The sequence below is a fragment of the Dasypus novemcinctus genome, chromosome 9 (genome assembly GCF_030445035.2).
Source record: "Dasypus novemcinctus isolate mDasNov1 chromosome 9, mDasNov1.1.hap2, whole genome shotgun sequence".
Taxonomy (NCBI): Eukaryota; Metazoa; Chordata; class Mammalia; order Cingulata; family Dasypodidae; genus Dasypus; species Dasypus novemcinctus.
Window position 1 is genome coordinate 29,652,432 of NC_080681.1, and position 20,411 is coordinate 29,672,842.

Here is a 20,411-nt window from a genome sequence, read left to right on the forward strand (position 1 = left end):
TCTTGTTTTTATTTTTAGGTTTTTGATCCATTTTGAGATAAATTTTGGATAATGTATGAGATAAGGGTCCTCTTTCCTTCTTTCAACTATGGATATCCAATTCTTTCAGCACCATTTGTTGAATGGGCTGTTCTGCCCGAGCTGTGTGAATTTGACAGGCTAGTCAAAAATCATTTGACAATACATGTGAAGGTCTGTTTCTGAACCATACATTTGGTTCCATTGTTTTATGTGTCTGTCTTTAGGCCACTATCATGTCGTTTTTACCACTAAAGCTAAGTTATATGATTTAAAGTCTGGAGATGAGGGTTCACTTTTCCTTTTTATGATGTTTCTGACTATTCAAGACCCCTTACCCTTCCAAATAAATTTGATAAGTGTGTTTTCAATTTTAAAAAATGCTGGTGGAACTCTTATTGGGATTGTATTGAAACTGTATATCAATTTGAGTAGAATTGGCATCTTAATGATATTTAGTCTTCCAGTCCATGAACATGGAATGTTCTTCCAATTTTTTAGGCCTTTTAAAATTTCTTTTAACACATTGCAGTTTTCTGAATACAAGTACTTTATATCATTGGTTAAGTTTATTCCTGACTATTTGAGTTTTTTGTCATATTTTACTTTCACCACTCTTTTGACACTTTTAGTTACTTTTATTGATATAATCTTCATTTCTAGACTCTCTTCCAGGCCTCTCTCTCCTGTCTTTTCTTTTCAGGCTCTAGCACACTCTTTAGTATGTCCTGAAAATCTGGTCTCTTGGTTAGAAATTCTCTCAGTTTCTGTTTATCTGTGAATATTTTAATCTTACCATCATTTTCGAAAGACAATCTTGCCAGATAAAAGATTCTTGGCTGGAAGTTTTTCTCTTGTAGTATCTTAAATATATCATATGACTGTTTTCTTGTCTACATGGTTTCTGGTTAGAAATCAGCACTTAATCTTATTGGGTATCCTTTATATGTTATGCATTGTTTTTCTCTTGCTGTTCTCAGAATTTTCTCTTTGTCTTTGACATTTGACGTTCTGATCAGTATGTGTCTCAAAATTGGTCTATTCAGATTTTTTTTGGATGAGAGAACATTGTGTTTCTGGGACAGGGATATCTATGTCCCTCTATAGGGTTGGGAAATTTTCTACCATTATTTCTTCAAAAATTCCTTCTGCCTCTTTCCCTTCTCTTCTCCTTCTGGGACACCTATGACACGTATGTTTGCACATCTTTTGCTGTCATTTATTTCCCTGTGATCTTGTTCAATTTTTTCCATTCTTTTCTTCATCTGTTCTTTTGCATATTTACTTTCAGAGGCCATTTCTTCAAGCTCACCAATCCTTTCTTCTGCTTCCTCAAATCTGCTATTATATGATTTCAATGTTTTTACAATTCCATTTATTGAACCTTTCATTCCTATAAAGTCTGCTATTTTTCTATGTATATTTTCAAATTCTTCTTTGTGTTCATTCAGTGTCTTCTTAATATCCTTAATCTCTTTAGCCATCTCATTGAATTTATTAAGGAGATTTCTTTGAAAATCTGTGATTAGTTGTCTCAACACCTTTATATCATCTGGAGGCTTATCTTGTTCCTTTAATTGGGCCATAGCTTCCTGTTTCTTGGTGTGGATTTTAATTTTTTGTTGGTGTCTTGGCATTTGGTTTACTAGCATATTTATTCTGGTGCAGACTTTCTCCTTTGTTTAGGGTTTCCTGCCCTTTCTCCCTTGGTGGTTATCCAGTAGGAGCCAAGGATGTAGTTGGTGCTATAAGGTGTGGAGGCTCAAGCTGCCCTCATTAATCCAGGGAGTGATGAAGCTTCTCCCAACTTTCTCCTTTGCCAGGCATAGGGACAGAGTCACAGCTGTGTGGAATAATCCAAGTTGTGCAGGCCTGGACTGTAGTTGTCCAAAAAGACTGATGAAGCTTCATGTCCCTTTCTTCCTTGTCTGGGGCAGGATGGAGTTGCAGGTATGGGCAGCAATCTATGCAGTGCAAGACCAAGATGATCACAGTTGTCCTGGTAGACTTCCAATTATTTAGTCTGTGCCAGCCAAATGTACTTGCATTTACCTGCATAGGCTGGTGCAGGACCTGCCAACTTCTTCCCTTCCAGAGGTGGGGCTGAAGCCTAGCCTAGGGCTGAAGGCTGATCTGGGTGAAATAAAACCAGTTCTCCCATCACTGTGATTTGCAGTCAGCCCAGCTTCCCCTCATGTTAGGGACAGAGTTAAAATGGCAGCTACCAGCCTCTTTCTGACTTGGACAGGTTCAAACTTTAGCTGTTCTTAGGATTATATTTTAAGCTGAAGTCAGTGACCAACTGTCTCTTCCTTCCCTGTTTTTGGGAAACGGAGCTTCAAATTCCAGCCACAGAATAGCTCCTGGGGAAGCTTGCGCTGCCAAAGCAGGATAATCACTGGCCTCTGTAGCTTGGCTGGTAATTTCCCAGAGAGGCTGGTGCAGGTCCCCCCAACTTCCTCCCTGCTGGAGTTCAGGCTGGGGCTTAGGCTAGAGCTGCAATCTGACCTGGATGGAAAGAAGCTGATCCCCACCAGTACTGTGATTTTCAGTCCACCCTTCTTCCCTTTGTGCCAGGTGCAGAGTTAAGATGGCAGCTACTGGCCTCTTTCTGACTTGGAGAGGTTCATACGTTAGCTGTTTGTAGGATTATACTTTAACCCGCTGAATTTACTCATCAGTAGCTGAAGTTGGTGCCCAGCTGTCTCTTCCTCCCCTATTTTGGGGAAGTGGAGCTTTTAGTTCCAGCCACAGAATAGCTTCCAAGGTGACTTGTGCCTCCAGTGGAGATTGGGCACCAGCCTCCATAGAGTGGAGTGCTCTACTTATGAATCTTCTCTGCAGATGGGCTATCTCCTCCTTCCATTCCTTCAAGGATGTTTCAGGATGCTCTACTGATCTCCTGGGCCCCTAAACAGGTGCTTCAGCTAGCTGCAGATCACTCTGGGTTTTTACTAACTGCCCTGTAGCAGGAACTGACTCTAGGAGCTCCTTACTCTGCCGCCATCTTGCTGGTTTTCCAACTTCTTCAGTATGTATGTTTTTATGTGTTTCCAACTTCTTCAGTATGTTCCTCAAGTGTCTTCCTTTTTTTTTTTTTTTCAGGCACAACTCTTTTTAATTTTAATTTTTGTTTTGTTTTGAAATCAGTAAAAGAAACTGGGTCCTAGAAGCTTCAGTGATCTAAGCAGCAGCAAGTTTGTACATTCATCCTCTAGTGTCTTCTTAATATCCTTATATCTTCCTTCACTTCATTAAGTTGATTCATGATGTTTGTTTGGGTATCCTTGATTAGTTGCTCCATGTTCTGCATCTCCTACTATTTTGTAGCTTTTTTTTTCCTTTAGATTGGGCTGTGTCTTCCTATTTCTTAGTTATGACTTGTAAATTTTTGTAGGTTTCTAAGCATCTGTTTATCTTTATGGGCTTATTCAGATGGTTAGCTTCTCTTTCTACTCTATTATTTTCAATAGAAAAGAAAAGAGAAGAAAAAGAATAGTAGGAATAATAAAAAAGATAGAGAAAGAATTTTAAAAGAGTCAGAAAAAATAAGTCATAAGAGTGAAAATCATAAAAAATACAAAGGATTAATTATTAAAAAGTGGAATAAAAATTAAATGAGAAAAATAAAATAAAATGAAAGGTTGGAAAGATAAGAAGAAGAAGAAAAATAAAAACCAAACAAGAGAAGGTGGAATGAAAGAAAAGCAATGTAAGATGGAAAAATGAAAGGAAAAGAATAGAGAAATTCAGGAGAAAAAATAAGGAAAAGGATAAAAAGGAAACAAAGATTGAGAAAAATGGAAAATGAAAAACAAAAATCAACACAGGGAAAACAGGCTTCCCTCTCTACCCATAAAGAACTGTCTCAGGCTACCAGTGCTCATCTCTCAGTCTCCCTAAGCCCACCCTCCACAGGTAAGGTACCCAGTTTTAGAGAATAAAATACTCCCTGTCCCTTTCTATCTCTTGGTCTATATCCTTATAGTGGGCTATATAAACGGATGCTTAATTAAAGAAAGGGAAGTAAATACACAGAGAGTTGAATGTTGACCCTGGAGTCCTGGGGAGAAAGCCAAGCCATCAGACTGATTGTTTACAGCTGGCCTTGTGGAGCAAGCAGAGCAGCTGAGCCCAGAAAGAGACAAGTCCTGGAAAAAGAGACAAGCCTTATGCCAGCCTACAGCTGATACTGGAAGAAGCTGGGACCACAGAGCCTTAAGAGAAAAGGAAGACTGAACCCTTACAGAGACCAGCAGCCATCTTGCTCCAACACATGGCTACAGACTTTGGTGAGAGAAGTAACTTACCGTTTATGGCCTTGTACCTGTAAGCTTCTACCCCAAATAAATACTCTTTATAAAAGCCAACAGATTTCTGGTGTTTTGCATCAGCACTGCTTTGGCTGACTAATATAGGGTGCTTTGCTAGGTTCACAGATATCTCTAGGAAGTCTTTTGGTATAGTTAAGAAAGTCCTTGAAATCTTTGAAAAGTGTCAAAGTTAGGGTTTATGGCCATTTTGGGGAGACAAGTGTCCAGATCTTTCTTTAGATTGTACAAGGGGATTCTTTTTCAAAACATGTTAAGAAACACTGCATTAAAAACAATTTTAAAATGTAGAGGGACATTATAATAAAATACTATTTATTAAGTATTTATTATGTGCCATATATTCTACTGGCTGATGTGTATTACATAACTTAGTCCTCATAGTAGTCTTACTTATTGAGTCATACAGTATCAATGAGAACTCATATCTAATGCCAGAGTCCCTATTCATAACTCTTCCATCACCTTGCTTTTATTGCTGGCCAGGATGCAATTACAGGCATCAATCATCTACTTCATTCCCTTCCTCTTTTACTTTTCTTTGATCCCTTATAAAAGTAAGTGTTCTACACATTTAAAAAGCCCAAAGATCCTGACCAGCTTTACAGCATGCTCAAGGGCATCCTCCAGAATGTGAAGAGCCATCAAAGTGCTTGGCCCTTCATGGAACCTGTGAAGAGAAGAGAAGCTACAGGATATTATGAAGTTATAAGGTTCCCCATGGACCTGAGAATCATGAGTGAGGACCTCAAAAATAGGAAATATAGGGAAGCAGACTTGGCCCAGTGGTTGGGCATCCATCTACCACATGGGAAGTCCGGGTCAAACCCCGGGCCTCCTTGACCCATGTGGAGCTGGCACATGCACAGTGCTGATGCTCACAAGGAGTGCCGTGCCACACAGGGGTGTCCCCCGCATGGGGGAGCCCCATGCACAAGAAGTGCACCCCGTAGGGAGAGCCCCCCAGCGCGACAAATGGTGCAGCCTGCCTAGGAATGGTGCCGCACACACAGAGAGCTGACGCAGCAAGATGACACAACAAGAAAAGAGACACAGATTCCCGTGCCACTGACAACAACAGAAGTGGACAAAGAAACAAGACGCAGCAAATGGACACAGAGAACAGACAACTGGTGGGGCGGGGGGGGGTGGTGCAGGAAACAGAAATAAATAAATAAATCTTAAAAAAAAAAAAGAATAGGTACTGCACATCTAAGAAATTGTTCATGGCAGACTTGCAGAGAGTCTTTACCCATTGCAAAGAGTACAATCCCCCCTTCCCTCCCGCAAGAGTGAGTACTACAAATGTGCCAATATCCTGAAGAAATTCTTCTTCAGTAAAATTAAGGAAGGTGGATTGATTGATAAGTGATTTTTTTTTACCCTATGCTTCTTTAGAAACTCATCAAGTAATGTGCCTAAAGTGAGGTGATTTGAGTTTTACGAAGAATTGGACATAATGTATTGAAGATATTTGTAAATGGAATAATTAGCATTTTTGAAAAACAAATAATTAAGCTTTGATATCAAGAGCTGAAATGGACAATGACACAAGATCTCTGAATTGAATAATAGGGGAAAGCACAACCAGTGCTGGGGCCAGAGCATTGGGTCAGCACCAGCATGGATGATGTTCTTGTTACCTCTGCAGAGGCAACTGTAACTATTGAGATTGCAGAGGTGTGATTGCCCTCACACATTGCCAATGCAGCTCAGAAATTGCTCCAAGCAGCAGATTTTTTGCCATTGGAACATTTAAATTAAATGAGATGATACAATTTTGGGGATTGAAAGTACTCTGATTTGTGTTTTCCTAATGAAAGCTTTTACTGATGGAATCCTCAAGGGAATAAGGTTTAGGACAGATAGTGCCTTTTTCCTAGAAGAAATGCAAAATTTGCATTGTAGATGGATGTTGAAGAAACCTTTACTTGATTGATATATTATCTATGCTCACCAGTCATCCTCAAAATTATTGCTACACATTAGAAGGATTGGTCTCATCTATTAAATGAGCAAGACTCTATCCATGTGGATGATTTAAAAGGGTAAAGAGTACCTTTAGATAAATAGCTTACTTCATTAATATTTGAAGTTCCAAACAGGAACAATTCAAATCTTTGTATTTAGAAAGATATTATTATATATATGAACACAAATAACCTAAGAATAGTCAGTCACATTAGAGTCACATAATAAATTAAATAGTTTCACTTACCAAACCTCTTCTGTGATAGTACAGACCTATGAAAATGAGTTTGGATATTAGGTGAGGAAAGAACAAGGAACTGAAGGAGATATGTATGAGAAGAAAACTCACAGAAATAAGAAGGAAAGTTAAAAATCAGATTTCCTAACTCAAGATAGGCCCAGAAGGACAAATAATCTGTCAACTTCAGTCACTAAATTTAGGATATTTTTTGATCAGCAAAAAGAATAAAGTAAGCTTATTGCTGTTTAATGCCCTGTATTATGTTGATATTACACAAACATTTTTCTTTGAAGTTCTTCTATAAGATTTGGTTAGTGAAGTATTTAATTCCATTTCCTCATCTTAGGCAGTCAAGATTTCCCTTTGGCTTCAAAACACATTTAGCTAATTAGATATTACCTAGGTATTACTCACTTATTACATCACTAACCTTTCTTTAAGGATTTTTTATTAGTGGCCATTTTTGCCTTTCTAGTGGGAATACACATCCTCATAGCTTTGATTTATTTATTCCAATCTATTGCACAAATTGAATTAGTTACTGTTGCTGGTGGTGGTTCTTGTTACACAAATGTTAATGTCAAAGAGGCTTTTCTACAAAGTGCATAGGCAATAAAAATCCTGAGGAATTCTGTAGTGAGTTGTCTCTGATTTGGCCAGCTTACTTACCCAAGAGCCAACTGATGAGAGGCAAACCATCCCTATCCTAATTTCAAAAGAGATGTGAAGGGAATATTGTTTTTTTTAAGAAAAGATGATCAAGTATTAGAATCAGCCTGAGTTCTTAACTTCCCCAGCAAAATTTATTTCTTGATTCAACAGGAGGGGATTGAAAGTCTTGATTCCACAGGACTTTCTTAAGCCTGGAAGTGTCAATAGAGTTTAGAGTAACCAAGCTAAACAGATAAATAGAAATCCCATTAAAAAAAAAAAAGGTTCCCTAAGATAACATGATAATGCATCAGTACAAAGTGACAGTACTAAAGAACTAAATTTCCATTTGAATTGCACATGGTTTTCCAGATATCACAATGCAGAAAGTAAAAATAAGCAAGACATTGTTTGTACATGGGGAAATGCTTCCATTCAGAGCTTCATGCTTCTCTTACCTATTCCTCAGGTGGTGTCCCATCTTCCCTCATTTGCAATATCTCTTCCTCCCCCACTGTACATACCCAAAGTCCTTTGCTAAACCAAACCTCCACAGGAGGGGATCTAATTACACTAATTAATATCTTAATGAGAATTTAATTTGGTATATGATCACCACCTTATGTCCTACTTCTAAATCACAATAATAAAAAGCTTTTGCTGACAGCTGAAGAAACTCTGCATGAATACGGCGCATACATAAAATCTGTTTTACCTTCCACCACTAGCAATGAACACAACCTGTGATTTCCCACACTAGCATCTGCTCATGCTCATCCCTTTATCTGCAATGATTTTCCTTTTATCCATTAATCAATCCACCTCTAAATTACTTCTCCTACAAAATTTTCCCTGACTGCAAATATTCTCTCTCAACTTACCTAGAATTCCTTCTAACACATCACTTTCTAATTTGTCTCAAAATTAACTATGCTCATGTCTTATAACTCTCCAATAAACTCTAAGTTTCTTTTTTATATACCACCCCTGTTTATTGTTCTCTGTATGACTTAACTTTAGCCAAGGTCTTTGTAAAGATTAACCAAATAATGTTTGCAGACTAAATATCAGTTATTGTAAAAGATCATTTTACTTTGACAAAAGAGAAGAAGTAGGGGAAGCCGATGTGGCTCAAGCAGTTGGGCACTCACCTACCACATGGGAGGTCTCAGGTTCAGTTCCCAGCACCTCCGAAAGAAGATGAGCAAGACAGTAATCTGATGTGACAGGCTGGTTCAATGAACTGGTGCAACAGGATGATGCAAAAAGATGACACAAGATGATGCAACGAGGTGATACAATGAGGACATACAATGAGAGACACAACTAGCAGGGGGTGGAGGTGGCTCAAGTGATTGGGTGCCTCCCTCCCACATAGGTGGTCCCAGGTTCAGTTGCTGGTGCCTCCAAAAAAAAAGAAGACAAGTAGACACAGAGAGCATATGATGAACAGACACAGAGAACAGACAGTGAGAGCAAAGCAATGGGGGGAAGCAGGGCAGAATAAAGAAATGAATTAGATAAATCTTTTAAAAAAAAAAAGCAGTACTGGCTTACTTATATTTAGAGGTGGTCTGTCATTTTCAGCTGCGTAATCTGTAACATGTCATTTAACCGCTTTAAAGTCTTTTTAATTTTATTTTTTATATCAGGGTTACACGTTACTCTGTTAACACAAGATAATGAACTACAATAACAAATCTGCTTTGATCCATGGTTACTCTTCCCCTTATTTTTGTTCATTCCTCAGTCTTGAGGAACTTGGGATCATGTCTGTTCTGACTGCTTCAGGCTGAGAGGTGACTTAGATAGAATATTACAGGGCAGAGGAAAGGAATTTTTTTATTGCAGTTGAAGATATTCATTTTTTTGGAATGGAACTTTTCCATCATCATCATTTTGTTAGTTGTATAGGGCGAGCCTTAAGAACTGGAGAGTAGGAGTTAGCCACAACTTTGCTGGGGTTCAGGTGTCAATTGGCATATTAACAAGCCAGAGATTCAAGTCTCTAAGAATTACATTTAACAGGTACATTGAAAAGTATAGATTAACATAAAAGAGGTAGAAGAATCATGATTAAAGAAATTACAAATCAGTATAACTATATTATCCTGGGGAAATATTCTTCCATATAATCCCAAATCAGGGCCACTGAGGGGGTGCTGATTTCATGTGGCCATGTGTCTTGCCTGTGGTATCTGGATGTCCCTAGAACTCTTAGGTGAGGCTTTGTTTACTGTGGCAGTTTGTGAAATATGCCTGAGACATGCTTAAGTGTAACCCCCAGAATCACATCCCAATTCATTTTGAAATTGCTTAGTCATAAAAACTCCTTTTTATTTACTATTTCCCCCTTTTGTTCATGGTCTTTTTCCAATGCATTGCTGAATAATGCTTGGTAATAATCCAACAACACCAGGGTTGTTCATCCCTGGGAGTCATGTCCCACATTGGGTGGGAGGTAGTGAGTTTATTTGCAGAGTTGGCTTACAGTGAGACCACATTTGAGTGACAAGGAGGTTCTAAGGAAGTAACTTTTAGGCATTAATAATAATTAGGGTTAGTTTCATTATTACGGGAATAAGGTTCATAAGTGCAAGCATTAAAATAAAAATCTTGTTGTATTGGCTATTTTGTTTTTTTATTGTTGTTGTTGTTGTTTTAATTAGCAAGGCTTATATATACCAGAGATTTTTACCAACTTATTTGAAAAAATAGAAAGTAGCAGGACTTCTGGATGGAAGTTTAATATTTAGTTAGCTACTGTGTGGGCCTCTATATATCCAGAAACCATACATATGGCAACAAGAATATGTTTATATCCCATAAGGTATGCTTTAGGAGCATTTTCCCCCTTATACCACCCCACTATCAACACCCTGTACTATTGATGTAACTTTGTTATAACTCCTAAAAGAACTTTCTTGTATTTGTATTATTAACCACAGTCCTCAGCCAAATCAGAGTTCACTGGGTTATACAGTCCCCTGCATTATCCTCTAGCCTTCCTTCTAGCAATATGTATGACCCAAAACATCCTCTTTCAACCAATGTCACAGACATACTTCAGCACTGTCAAGTACACTCACATCACTGCACCACCATCACCTCTATCCATTTCCAAACCAATACAATCAACCTAATTATAAATTCTGCACAGATAGAGCAATGACTCACCATTCTCTACTCCCTATCCCTTTCTATCTCCTGGTAACCTATCTTCCAGATTCTAATTTCATGAGCCTGCTCATTATACTTAGTCCACATCACTGAGACCATACAATATTTGTCCTTTTATGTTTGGCTTATTTCACTCAATGTAAGGTCCTTGAGGTTCATCCATGTTATTGTATATGTTAGTACTTCATTCCTTCTTACAGCTGAATAATACTCCATTGTATGTATTTAGCACATTTTGTTTATCCATTCTTCTGTTTATGGACACTTGGGTTGCTTCCATCTTTTGGAAATTGTGAAGAATGCCTCCATGAACATTGGTGTGCATATGTCTGTTTGTGTTCCTGCTTTCAGTTCTTCTGGGTATACACCTAGTAGCAGAATTGCTAGATCCTATGACAATTCTCTGATTAGCTTCCTGAGGATCCACCAAAGTATCCTCCACAGTTATTGTATCATTCTACATTCCCACTACCAGTGAACAAGAGTTCCTATTTCTCCACATCCTCTCCAACACTTGTAGTTTTCTGTTTCTTTTATAGCAGCCAGTCAAGAAGTATAAAATGATAGCTTACTGTAACTTTGATTTGCATTTCCCTAATAGCTAGTCATATTGAGCATTTTTTCATGTGCTTCTTTCCATTTGTATTTCCTCTTTGGAAAAGTCCGTTCAAGACTATTACCCATTTTCAATTGGGTTGTTTTTTTATTACTGGGTTGTAGGATTTCTTTTTATATGCTGACTATTAGACCCTTATTGGATATGTGGTTTCTGAATATTTTCTCCCATTGAGTAAGCTGCCTTTTCACTTTCTTGACATATTCTTTGAAACAAAAAGTTATTAGTTTTGAGGCAGTTCCATTTACATATTTCTTCTTTTGATGCTTGCACTTTGGGTGTAAAGTTTATGAAAACGATTACTTACTACTAGATCTTGGAGCTGCTTCCCTATATTATCTTCTAAGTTTTATCATCCTGTCTCAATCATATTTAGGTCTTTGATTCATCTTGAGTTACTTGGGAGTGAGATAGGATCCTCTTTCATTCTTTTGGATATAGATATCCAGTTCTCCTTCCACCATTTGTTGAAGAGACTATTCTGTCTTTGTTGAGTGGATTTAGCAGCCTTTTCAAGTATCAGTTGGCCATAAATGTGTGGCTCTATTTCTGAACTTTCAGTTAGGTTCCCCTTTAGTCAATGTCTGTCTTTACACTGATACCATGCAGTTTTGACAACTGTAGCTTTGTAATATGCTTTAAAGTCAGGAAGTGTGAGTCCTTCCACTTCATCTTTTTCAAGATGTTTCTGGCTATTCAGGACCCCATCCCCTGCCAAATAAATTTGATAATTTGCTTTTCCATTCCTGCAAAATGTGCTGTTGGACTTTTTATTGAGATTGTGTTGAATCTGTAAATCAATTTAGGTAGAAATGACATCTTAATGATATTTAGTCTTCCGATCCATGAACATGGAAGTTAACAACATTTAATAAATTCCATTATTCAGGTCTTCTTTGGTTTCTTTTAGCAATGTTATGTACTTCCCTGAATACAAGTCCTTTGCATTCTTGGTTAAATTTATTTCTAGACTTTGGACTTTTATAATTGCTAATACCCTCCCCAGATTGCTCATTCCTAGTATATAGAAACACTACTGATTTTATACTCCATGACTTTGCTGAGCTCATTTATTAGCTCTAATAGCTTTGCTGTTGATTATTCAGGGCTTTGTATAGGATCATGTCATCTGAAAATGGCAAAAGTTTTACTTCTTTCTTTCCAATATTGATGACTTTTTACTTCTTTTTCTTGCTGAACTGCTCTAGCAAGAACTTCTAACACAATGGTGAATAAGAGTGGTGACAGTGGGCATGCTTGTCTTGTTTTTATCTTAGAGGGAGGCTGTTAGCCTTTCACCATCTTTCACCATTGAGTATGATGTTAGCTTAGGGCTTGTCATATATGCCCTTTATCATGTTGAAGAAGTTTCTATTCCTATCTCTTGATGTGATTTTACCAAGAAAGGATGCTGAATTTTGTTAAATGCCTTTTTGCTTAAGTAAGAGATGATGTAATTTTCCTCTTTCCTTCTGTTAATGTTGTGTATTACATTAATTGGTTTCCTTACGGTGAAGCGTATGAATCCTTGCATACCTGGGATAAAACCCACTTGATCATGGTGTATAGTTGTTTAATGTGTTGTTGGATTTGATTTGCAAGTATTTTATTAAGGATTTTACCATTTAAGTTCATTAGAGATTGGTCTGTAAATTTCTTTTCTTGTAGCATGTTCATGTGGCTTTGGTGTTAAGGTGATATTGATTTCAAAGAATGAGTTAGGCAATGCTCCCTCCTCTTCAATTTTTTGGAAGATCTTCAGCAGGAGTGGTATTAGTTTTGTTGTTGTTGTTGTTTTTTAGAATTATTGGTAGAATTCATCTGTGAAGCTATCCTGAGCTTTCTTTGTTGGGAGGTTTTTAATGACTGATTCAATCTCTTTACTTGTGATTGGTCTTTGAGGTCTCCTGTTTTTTCTTTTGACAGTATAGGTTGTGTGTTCGAGAAAGTCATCAATTTTACCTAAGTTGCCCAACTTGTTGGTATATAATTATTCATAGTATCCTCTTATGATCATTTTTATTTCTGTGGGTAATGTCCCCTCTCTTATTTTTTTATTTATTTTCATCTCCTCTCTTTTTCTTTGTTGGTCTAGCTAAGTGTTTGTCAATATTATTAATCTTCTCAAAGAGCCAGAGTTGGAGTTTGTGAATTTTCTGGTTTGGTTTTTTTTTTTTTTTAAAATCTCAATTTCATTTAATTCTGCTCTAATCTTTGTCGTTTTTTCTCCTCCTCCTTGGTTTGGGATTAGTTTGCTGTTCTTTTTGTAGTCCCTTCAGATGTGCAGTGATGTCTTTCATTTTTAGCCCTTTCTTCTTTTTTAATGTAGGCATTTTGGACTATACATTTCCTTCTCAGGCTTCTCTTCATTCCATAACTTTTGATAAGTTCTGTTCTCATTTTCTTTGCCTTGAAATATTTACTGATTTCTTTTGCAAATTCTTCCTTGTCCCAATGATTAAGTGTGTGTTTAACTTGCATATATTTGTGAATTTTTAGTTCTCACCTATTACTGATTTCCAGTTTCATTCCATTGTGGTTAGAAAAAGTGCTTTGTATAATTGCAAACTTTCTAAATTCATTGAAACTTTTCTATAACCTAAAATGTACTTTATCCTGGAGAACAATACATGATTGCTCAAGAAGAATGTATATCATTTTGTTTTGGAGTGCAATGTTCTGTATATGTCTGTTAGGTCTATTTCCTTCAACATATTATTCAAGATCTCTGAATCTCTGTTTCTTTATTGATCCTCTGACTTGAAGTTCTCTCTATTGCTGAGAGTAGTGTATTGAGGTGTCCCACTATGATTGTAGAGACATCTGTTTCTCCTCTCAGTTTTGCCATATACTTTGAGGCATCCTGGTGAAGTGCATAAATATTTATGATTGTTCTTTCTTCTTGGTAGATTGCCCCTTTTATTGATATATAGTTTCCTTCTTTATCTCTTACAAAAGTTTTGCATTTAAAGTCTATTTTGTCTGATATTTCTATAGCTACCCCAGCTTGTTTTTGGTTATTGTTTGCATGGAAAATCATATTCCAACCTTTCACTTACAACCTATTTGTGTCCTTGGATCTAAGGTAAGTTTCTTTTTTTTTTTTTAATGGATACTTAAAACCATTTTTTAATAACAACGGGGGGAGGGTCACAAAACAGGACAGGAATAGCTTTTAAGGAAATACAGATCTCAGAAGGGTACAATTAACAGAAATATCCCTAAAGGAAGCACAGGTCACTCCTGTGAAATATGTAGCTGGCTTCACTACCTTCCAGCTGCCCTCTCTGCCCATCCCAAGCCCTGGTTTTGGCCTGGTTTCAAGTAGAGAATCAGTCTGGGTTGTAGCCTTCTGGGGATATGGTTGGGAGTCCAAAAGGAATGCCATGCATCAACCACAGGCCCCACCCCAGGAATGGCACTCTGAGATCTCATGGCCTGTGGCTGGGGGGGGGGGGGGGGTGAGTGGAGGGTGAGACAGGGTCAGTGAACCAACAACCCAGCCAGCTGACTGGGATACCTGAACTACGTATGGACTGAAGACCTGTTCTGAGCCACTCCCAACATTCCTGACTCAATACAACCTCTTAGTGGTTCTGGTCTTACATCTATGGGCTATAGGATCACAAGGGCAAAAAAAGCCTTGATGTATTTGAAGACCAGGGTAACCTATAAACCTGGAATAACCCAGGACAAGAGCTCTAACTAGCCCAAAGAAAGCACCCAAAGTCAAAAGGGCTGGGAAAACCTGGTCAGAGGAAGCCCTTTCCAGACAAGGTGGATGGCTGGACAGCACAGCCACACAGAGACAGAATGAGAGAAAACAGAAGCTCTACTTAAGTTTGCAAAGACAATACTTTTTCACTGAGAACAGCTGTAGGATTAGGGAAATTGGCAATTGGCCTTTGTCTCCAGCAGCCCTGGAGAAATCAGGTAACTTCTGTTCCAGAGAGGACAGAGCTGGTGTTGCTATTCCTCAGGGCAGCACAGCCTCTCCCCACTTCCTCACCTCACTAGGCCAGGGCCAAGTTTGTAGAATGTAGCCAGTCCGTCTTCTGACAGATGTTCTGCTCCACTGTGCCACACTCAGCTAGGAACGCCTGAACCTTTTCCACCAAACCTTTCCTTTTCAGTCTACGGTCTTTGAAATTTTCTGGCAGAATCAGTGTGTCAATCTCCTCCAAGATCTTCAAAACTGCTCGACTGTTGCCTCTACTCTCCTGTCAAGTTTGCTGAGCGCTTCAGTTTGCAAATCCTTGGCCAGAAAACCCTGCTAGATTCCAGCAAGGTCTTTGTTCAGCCCTTCCAGTTGGTCAGCTATCCTCTCCAGAGACTTCTCCAAATTTTTCAACTTCTTTAATTCAACCTCTTCCCCTGCACTGTTCTTTTTCCCAATCAACATGACCCGGCAACCATTTTGTATTCCAACTGCTCAAAGGGCTGCTCCATTTTCTTCAGAGATTTTCCCTTAAATATCAGTTTCTGAAAAAGCAGTGGAACCCCTGTGGCCTCTTCAACAACCTGGGCCAGGTCTTGGACAACTGGTTCACTGCAGCCCTGCTGCGGGGTAACACGAAGGTCGCGCTTCTCACTGCTGTGAGTGACTGACAAGCTGAGCCCAGCCGCAGCACTATCCGGGCTCCGCGCCATCTCCTCGCTCCTCGAGGAGCGGGGACGTACTTTCTTCCTCGCCCGCGGCCTGCCAGCGCCGGCGGCGGTGCTCCTGGTGGGTCGGTCATGCCTGCTGGCTGGCTCCGGCTGGGGCTTCCTGCTGCCGAGACTCCCGGCTCCACCGAAGGGCGACCCTCCGGGAACCCCGTGGTTTTCACGCGCCACCGCGCCCAGCCAGGCCTGCGCTTGCTGAGCGCCCAGCGGCGAGAGCTGAGAGCGGCGGAGCTCACTGCCCCCGGGCGGCTCCCTGGTCCCGCCCCGGCTGACCACACCTAAGGTAAGTTTCTTGTAGACTGCATATAGATGGATCATAATTTTTAATCCATTCTCCCAATCTCTGTCTTTTAATTAGGGAGTTTAATACATTAACATTCAATGTTAATACGTAAAAGCAGTACTTAGGTCAAACATTTTAGCTTTTTTAGGCGTATATATATATCACATCTCTTTTTGCCCTTACAAAGAATCTTCCTTTCTACATTCTTCTCCAGAACTCTCTCTCCTGTCTTTTCCTGTCAACCTGCAGCACTTCCTTTAATATTTCTTGAAGGAACTATTTTTGACAAAATTCTCTCAGTTTCTATTTACCTGTGAATATTTTAATCTTTCCCTCATTTTTGAAGGACAGTTTTTCTAGATAAAGAATTACTGGTTGGTAGTTTTTCTCTTTTAGCTCCTTAACTATATCATACCACTTCCTTCTTGCCTCGATGGTTTCAGATGAGAAATCAGCACTTAATCTTATTGAGCATCCCTTGTAATGCATCTCTTTTCTCTTGCTGCTTTCAGCGTTCTCTCTTTACCTTTGGCATTTGACAGCCTGATTAGTATGTATCTCAGAGTAGATCTGTTAGAATTTATTCTGTTTGGTGTACACTGTACTTCCTGGACATGTACATCCATGTCTCTCATAAGAGTTGGGAAATTTTAGACCATTATTTCCTCAAACACTCCTTCTGCCCCTTTTCCCTTCTCTTTTCCTGCTGTAATACCAATAATGTATATATTTGTGTGTTTCATGATGTCATTCAATTTCCCTGAGTCTCTGATCATTTTTTTCCCTATCTCTTCTGTCTGTGCAATTTTGGATGTTTTGTCTTCTAATTCACTGATTTGTTCCTCTGCCTGCCAAATCTACTGTTGTGTGAATCTGGTGCATTTTCTATTTCTTCCATTGTGCCTTCATTAAACATAAAATCTGTTATTTTTATGTATGTTTATAATTTCTTCTGTATGCTTACCCAGTGTCTTCTTAATATCCTTTATCTCTTCTTTCATCTCCTTGAATTGATTTAGGAGATTTTTGTGGACATCTTTGATTAGTTGTTCCAATTCCTGCATCTCTTGAACTTTTAAGTTTGTTCCTTTGGGTGGGTCATATTTTCCTGTTTCTTAGTATGACTTGTAATTTTTTGCTGATGTCTAGACATCTGTTTATCTTGATGGGTTTACTCTGTTGGTCAGTTTCTCTTTCTTCCCTAGAGATTTGTTTTTTGTTTGGCTTTGTTTTAAGGCTCTTCTCTGACGCTTGGTTCCACTTATACTAAGTCTTAAGAATGGCCCATATTTTAGAAAAAATAAAAGAAAAAGGGGAGAAAAAAGGGGGAAAAAAAAGAAGAAAAAGAGGAAGGTGGGGGGGGGGGAAGTAAAGGAGAAAAGAAAGGAGAAAAGAAAGGAAAAAAGAAAAAAAAGCAAGCCTCCCTCTTAGGCCACCAGCATCCAGCTAGGTCCCTTCTCACCAGTGTCACATTCTGATCAACCTGCCGCTGTCACTTCCCCAATGACTGGCAAGCCTATTTGTCTTCCTGCTCTGTCTGGAGGAGGAGTGCATTTTGATACTCCCTACTCTGCCATCTTGGAGCTCCCTCCTATAAGTTTCTTAAAGTTATTATAATGCATACTTTAAAAATGTTTCAGTGCTTAACAGAGTACTAAGCACATAGTAGAGACTCAAAAAATTCTTGTTGAGTAAAGGAATTAAAATCAATATGACTTTAATCGTATATGGTTAAGTTCCATAGTATAGCTTCAAACAGTATTAGCTGATTCTTGGTATTTCTTGATAAAATGTAAAAGTAATTATTTCTCTCTCTAACCCAAGGTCAAACTCTACTGATTTTAGTTTAAATTGAAACTAAAGCTCAATTTACTATCAATGGATGGACAGTTTTCCAGTCACGAAGTTAGATATAAATACTATGACTTTTTTAGTTTCAGTTTTTACTCCTGCAGATATGTGATGATTTGTTAAGTACAGGGTAAGAAAGGGTTGCTAACAACACAATGAAAACTATAACTTAGCATATTGTTTTCATAAAAGTAAAAAAAGAAAAAAACAAAATGAAAAACATTAAATTTGTCTATGAACAAAGAGAATAGTACATACCTTGTTACCAAAAATAAATCAAGCATTTACTGATCTTTAAGTGTTTTGTGCCGAGAGCCTAGCATTAGGGAACTGCTGAGATGTAGGAAAAGTGATAGGACATAAACCCTTCTCATGATTTAAGATATGTCAGAAGATGTAGTTACCTTCAAAAGAAATAAAGCCTAGTATCACCAATATTTGCTGAAGCCAGCTTATAATTGCTTGTGGGGTTGGGGGGGTAGGGTGGTTGGCTGTTAAAGACTGACTGCCTCCCCAAGTAGTGCTTTCCATTTTTCATTTTAAAGAGGCTAAAACTCCATTAGGACTCAAAATCTCCAAAGCAGTTCCTGTTTCACCTGCTGGCTGACAGAAAGGTTGATTCTAAACTTCAGTTTGCTTTCTGCCTATCAGAAGGAAACTTCCACCAGTTTACTGTGAATTTTCCTTTGTTCCCTTTCCAGACTTTGTTCTTCACCATACATGTTATACATTTTTTCTATGCAACGCGATGGGGAAGGCTAAGTTTTGAATCAGCCCAAGTCTAATTTCTCCCCAGCAGACAATTTCAAGTTGATGCTACCATCAGGAAAAAAGCTCTCTTCCTTAGCAGAGTCACTGATCTCATCTGTTTAATGACATAACCTGGTCTGCTCAACTCATATTGCATCACTTATGCTAATCTCCTACATTTTTCCAACCTTTCTCTGGAAGAGCCCTCTGCCTTAAGTAAGGGAAATATGCTGTCTGGTCAGAAAGCATGATGCAGTCACATCTGCTTTTCTCCTGATGAAGTATTTAAGATGACCTTGCTATAATCGGCAAATAAATTATTTACTCTTCTAAAAGCCAAAAATTGTCCAGACAAGCTTAAGTAGCAATAAATTTCAAAAAATATTACAGGTCAGAAAGCTTTCTCCAGAGTGACTCCAGTAGGTAGCAGCCCTGGAATATCCTATAAAATGCTCCTTCCCTCTGTCCAGCCAAGGCAGATTGGGTGACATAAAGTTGAGTTATCAAATCTTACTTTCACTCGTCTGCTTTCAGAAGGATGTAAGTGATAACTATTTTCATATATTCTGCAGAAAAATTGATGGGGTATTCTCCATTAAAGTGATAAAAAAGGGCACTTTGTTTTCTTCTTATACAAATCACTGGTTGAAATTCATTTAGTTTTTATTTTCAGAATAAAATAGTAATTTCTGATGTGACCTAAATGCACCACAAAATACAGTATTCATGTCACATATAAATTTGCAGAAAGAAAAAAAATATTTTATTCTTTTCAATAAAGAGGACTGCATTAAAAGACCTTTGCCTTCACAAGGGATTATCCAGCTATTTTGTCTTTGCACCTAAGAGAGTTTCATATTCAACTTCCTCTTAGATTTAAGTGTTCACATTTTGTCAACAACCTTTGTAAATATAGCTGGGAGAGGGAAAGCAGGACCTCAAATCCATGACCCTTATGAATTTAACTTTATGAATCATTTTTATTTCTTTTAGTGAAAGTAAATTTTCTAACTATCAAGTGTGCTCAGAGCCAGAGTTATCATGCAAAACAGCGAGCTCCTGATGTTTCTATTATCTGATCGTTGATACTAGAGAGTTTTTACGTATTCCACTCTTATGAGATAGAAATTATTAACAAAATATATGAAATTAAAAACAGGATTATAAAAAAATGAATGGGTATAAGATTTGAATAGATATTTCTACAAGGAAGATATAGAAATGACCAATAAACATATTTTAAAAAGATGATCTTCATCATTAGCGATTTGGTGACCACAAATCAAAACCACAATAAGATTCCACTTCATGCCTGCTAGGATGGCTATTATCCAAATAAGAAGTGTTGGCAAGGCTGTGAAGAAATTGGTATATTGCTGGTGGAAATGTAAAATGGTACAGCTCCTGTGGGAAATAATTTGACTGTTCCTCAAAGAGTTATACATAGTTACCTACCATATGACCTAAAATTCCACTTCTAGGTATATACCCAACAGAACTGAAAATAGGGATCAAACAGATATTTGTACACCAATTTTCACAGCAGCATTATTCACAATAGCCAAAGGATGGAAACAGCAGAAGTGTCCATCAAGAGATGAAATTTGGTACATGTTTTCCATGGAATAATATTCAGCCTTAAAAAGGAATGAAGAGCTGATGCGTGCTATAATATGAATGAACCTTGAGAACATTATGCCAAGTAAACTAAGCCAGTTACAAAAAGATAAATATTATATGATTCCCCTTATGTAAATATATCTAGAACAGGCAAATTCATAGACACAGAAAGTAGATTAGAGTTTACCAGGGACTGGAGAGAAGGGGAAATGGGAAGTAATTGCTTAAAGGGTC

General features: G+C 38.2%; 1 pseudogene; it reads right to left on the reverse strand.

Annotated features, from left to right (window-relative positions):
* Positions 1–15,021: 15,021 nt before the first annotated feature.
* LOC101425932 (BAG family molecular chaperone regulator 1 pseudogene) lies at positions 15,022–15,991 on the reverse strand (annotated as a pseudogene).
* Between the last annotated feature and the right edge of the window lie 4,420 nt (positions 15,992–20,411).